The sequence below is a fragment of the Geospiza fortis genome, unplaced genomic scaffold (assembly GCF_000277835.1).
Source record: "Geospiza fortis unplaced genomic scaffold, GeoFor_1.0 scaffold114, whole genome shotgun sequence".
Lineage (NCBI taxonomy): Eukaryota > Metazoa > Chordata > Aves > Passeriformes > Thraupidae > Geospiza > Geospiza fortis.
In genome coordinates this window covers 1,812,815-1,817,572 of record NW_005054383.1, presented here as the reverse complement: position 1 = coordinate 1,817,572, position 4,758 = coordinate 1,812,815, and the positions used below count along the sequence as shown (strand labels likewise).

General features: G+C 46.4%; 1 protein-coding gene across 2 annotated transcripts in view; it reads left to right on the top strand.

The window, feature by feature from the left end:
* The first annotated feature begins 264 nt into the window (after positions 1-264).
* The window catches only part of RAB11FIP3 (RAB11 family interacting protein 3), a 60,960-nt gene continuing 56,466 nt past the window's right edge, over positions 265-4,758 (top strand). For both annotated transcript variants that reach the window (XM_031060501.1, XM_031060500.1), the window contains exon 1: positions 265-356. The gene's annotated coding sequence lies outside the window, so the exon portion shown is untranslated. The remainder of the gene's footprint in view (positions 357-4,758) is intronic.

The window sequence follows — 4,758 nt, the reverse complement described above, 5'->3', positions numbered from 1 at the left end:
CAGGAGACACTGCCTGAAATGCTGCTTCAAGGCTAAACAATAGTTTCAACACCAACCCAGTCCTAATTAACCCCTTTGTACTGATTACTTATGTTCCCTTCAAGGACAACAGACACAGTTTGGGGTCAGCTCAAGAAATTCACTGTTATTTTCTCAAATCTTTCTGATAAAGAGGAAAAAAGTTGTTGCAAGGTGTTTCTGTGCTGGGAGCTGCTGTTTCCTGCAAGGATTCCATAGGTAACTCTGCTTTTTTTGGTTGCAGGTAAAGGACCTAACAAAATACCTGGATCCCAGTGGGTTGGGAGTTATCAGCTTTGAAGATTTCCATCGGGGCATCAGAGCCATCAGAAATGGAGGTGAGTTTCCTGCTGTGCTCTGAGTGAGGATGGGAAGTGGCCAAATTTAACACCATGGTTGAGCTGAGAAGGTTGTTCAAAGAGAAGGAAAAGCTTGGGGAAAACCATCTGGGTTTGGTTTTCTGGGAGTTCCTGCTCTGTGCTGGGTGGAGGGGAAAGGGGAAAGGTTGGGGGCATTTCATAGGGGTTGAAAAAGGTGATACAGCAGTCGTGGTGGTGGTTCCATGTTTTGTGGTTAGTCAGGAAAGTTCCTTCCTACAAAGAAACATCACTGGGAAATAATTCCCTCCTGGTTTGGGGTCTCTCACCTGTGTTTTTGGGGGTTCTTGCTCAGGTGGAGTGGCTGCCATGCTGCTGGAGGTGTCTGTGAGCTGCTGGCTGTGACATCTTCCAAACACTGGCACTGAGCATGGAATGGTTTGGGTTGGAAGGGCCTTAACACTCAGCTCATACCACCCATGGACAGGGCACCTTCCACTGGAATGGAAATTAGCCTGCAGTTACCAATTTATTGATGAATTTACCAATGCATTTACAACCTTCACTCCAAGTGTTTGGAGGATCAACATGCTCAGATGGTTTTTAGGAAGCAGCACATGAAGCCAGAGCTTTGAACTCCCTGGCTGGAATCAGGATGATCTTCCAACAGGCCAGTGCCAATCCCCACCTGGCTCCTGAGGGATTCCTGCAAGTGCTTGCAGAGCAGCAGCTTGGTGAGATGTGAAGTATCTTTCTGGCTGGTTGCCATTTGAACCCCTTTACTGCAGAAAAGGGGTTTTTTTCAGTTGTTTTTTCAGTTTGGGGTTTCTCTCAGAGTGTCAGAGGGTCATTTTGGGCCAGGCAGGCAGTTATGAGCAGGGTGTGAGAAATCTGGAAATCTCCCCTGTGAGCAGCTGGAGTTCTGAATGTGCAAATGTGAATTATTATCCTTGCACAATAGTCAGCTCTGCTCAGAGATGCTTATCTGGGATTCCAGCCCTGCCCATGGAGTGTGCTGCAAGGGTGGCAAAGAGCCATCCTTCCCATACAAACTCTGCTGTTCCAGCAGTAAAAACCCCTCAAAGCAGTTTTCTCCTGTTCTTCTGTCAGTTGTCCATCCCTCCTCCTTCTCCCCAGTTCCATCTCCACTTTATTTATCTATTTATTTGCTGCAAGGGTGGGCAGGCCCTGGCACAGGGTGCCCAGAGCAGCTGTGGCTGCCCCTGGATCCCTGGCAGTGCCCAAAGCCAGGTTGGACAGGGCTTGGAGCAGCCTGGGACAGTGGGAGGTGTTGGAGTTGGAATGAGATTCAAAAGTTACCAAAAATGCAGTAAGGGGTGCCCAAATGCTGCAAAAATGCAGCTGCAGGAAAGGTGATTGTGGGATTGGGACTCTCCAGACCTTGGGCTCCTCTTGCTTAGAATCCTGGATGCTCAGAATGTCCTGAGCTGGGAAGGACTGAGGGGAGCATCCAGTCCAACTCCTGCCCTGCCCAGACCCCCCAACAATCCCACCCTGTGCATCCCTGGCAGTGCTGTCCAAACCCTTGGAGCTCTGAGCTCCCTTCCCACCCAAACCCCTCCAGGATGATTCGAGCTCAGGGCTGCCGTGTTTTATGGCAGCTCCCAAGTTTCCTGAGCAATTCCCAGCTGCCAGGAAGCAGGAGAAGCTGCAGCACACTATTAATTTGTAATAAATTGCCATTGGAGTAGAGCATTTGTGAAAGCCCAGGCTCGTGTTTCTCCTCAATAATTCATCACTTTGGTGTTGTGTTCTATTAATTGAATGGGAAAAGCAGATCCAGGCAAAGCTTTTAGGGGCTCTATTTATTAAATTTGAAAGAGATTGATATGTGTTTATTACAGTGGTTAGGAAGGGCTGAGCTCTCTAACAACACATGGCATGAAATGGTTATAAAAGAAGCCCAGGGCAGGGAGCAGAGGAGGTTCTTTGAGTTTCACAGCTGAGCATTGCTCACATTGAAGCCACCTGAAGGATTTGCTGCTGCTTTTGAGACAGTCAATATTGATCATCCCTTTGTAACCAAAGCAGAGGTTATGCTGCTGCTGGGTGTGCCTTTTAACAAGGTTTGTTAATTAGCTGGGCCTATTTTTAGTCAGGGAATGCTCTGCTGGATTTCTTGGTGCTCTGAAATTCTTGGGTCAGTCATAGAAGAGAGAGCTGGTGTCAGCTTGGACTTTTTGGTGAAGTCCTCACCTTTTGGTGTCTGTGTTAATGCAGGGTTTATTTCTGAGGATGTCCCACTCTTCTCTGCCTCTCTCCCCTCTGGGAGGAGATTTCCTGGGATTTGTCTGGAGTCTGGGAGCTGGGATTTCTCTGGAGCCTGGCAAACTGAAGGTGCAGTTACAAACCCAGCCAAATTTCCTCTGTCAGCTGCATTTCTCACAACTGCTTCAAGTCCACTTGGCCTTTCCATGCAGGATACTGAGCTGTCTGTCTGTCCCTGTGCCAGGGCATGTCCCACTGCCCTCCAGCCTGGAGCAGGAGCCACTGAAGCCCTCACACAAAGCCCCAGGGCCACCTCTGCACTGCCCTGGGCCAGCTCTGTGTCTGCCTGGCCAGGTGATGCTGACTGAGAGGGGGCAGAGCAGAGGAACTGGGATTTGAGGCTTTAAGGAGAGGTTTTAGCCCCTCCTGGCTGCCTCCTGCCCTCCCTCAGTGAGGGCTGGATGGGAAAGCCTGGTTCTCATGGCTGTAGTTTTTGTAGGTTCTCATGGATGTAGATTCTGTAGGTTCTCATGGATATAGGTTTTGTAGGTTCTCGTGGGTGTAGATTTTGTAGGTTCTCATGGATGTAGATTTTTTTGTAGGTTCTAATGAGTCTAGATTTTGTAGGTTCTCATGGATGTGGATTTTTGTAGGTTCTCATGGGTATAGTTTTTGTAGGTTCTCATGGGTATAGTTTTTGTAGGTTCTCATGGTTGTAGGTTTTGTAGGTTCTCATGGATGTAGTTTTTGTAGGTTCTCATGGTTGTAGATTTTTTGTAGGTTCTCATGGATGTAGGTTTTGTAGGTTCTCATGGATGTAGTTTTTGTAGGTTCTCATGGTTGTAGATTTTTTCTCAGTGAGGGCTGGATGGGAAAGCCTGGTTCTCATGGCTGTAGTTTTTTGTAGGTTCTCATGAGTATAGTTTTTTGTAGGTTCTCATGGATGTAGATTCTGTAGGTTCTCATGGATATAGGTTTTGTAGGTTCTCGTGGGTGTAGATTTTGTAGGTTCTCATGGATGTAGTTTTTTGTAGGTTCTCATGGGTATAGTTTTTGTAGGTTCTCATGGATGTGGATTTTTGTAGGTTCTCATGGTTGTAGCTTTTTGTAGGTTCTCATGGTTGTAGATTTTTTGTAGGTTCTCATGGATGTAGGTTTTGTAGGTTCTCATGGATGTGGATTTTTGTAGGTTCTCATGGCTGTGGATTTTTGTAGGTTCTCATGGCTGTGGATTTTTGTAGGTTCTCATGGCTGTGGATTTTTGTAGGTTCTCATGGCTGTGGATTTTTGTAGGTTCTCATGGCTGTGGATTTTTGTAGGTTCTCATGGCTGTGGATTTTTGTAGGTTCTCATGGCTGTGGATTTTTGTAGGTTCTCATGGCTGTGGATTTTTGTAGGTTCTCATGGCTGTGGATTTTTGTAGGTTCTCATGGCTGTGGATTTTTGTAGGTTCTCATGGCTGTGGATTTTTGTAGGTTCTCATGGCTGTGGATTTTTGTAGGTTCTCATGGATGTAGGGTTTTTTTTAAGCCTGCAGTGTGGATGGCCAGGGAGTGCTTCCAGAGTAATTTACCAGTAAATTTACCAGTAAATTCGGGTAAATCACCCAAATACCAGTAAATCCAGAGGCTCTCCCTGCTCCGGGAGGTGCTGAGCCTGTGGCTCTCTGGTGCCTGAGCTCTGTTCTCAGCCCTGGGGCTGTGGGGACACAGGAGCTGCTGGGACAGGCTCAGCTCCCCGTGGTCTCTGGGGTCCTGCTCGTGCCTGCTGGGTGCCCTTGTCCTTCCCTGCTGATTATTTATGTTCCCTTCAAGGAGAACAGACCCAGTTTGGGGTCAGCTCAAGAAATTCACCGTTATTTTCTCAAGTCTTTCTGATAAAGAGGAAAAAAGTTGTTGCAAGGTGTTTCTGTGCTGGGAGCTGCTGTTTCCTGCAAGGATTCCATAGGTAACTCTGCTTTTTTTGGTTGCAGGGAAAGGACTTAGATAGCCTTACAAAAAAGACTAAAGAATAGGCCAAGAAACACCTGTAGTGTATTGTAATTAGGAAACAGTTGGCTTCTGATTGTGATGGAGTGAATTTTAACATCTGTATTGTGTCACCCTTCACATGAGACTAAAAATGGAATAAAAATTTTTTAAATGCCTCTCAGCATTTAAATTGTTTTTAAAATTTAATTTTAAAAAACCTAAAA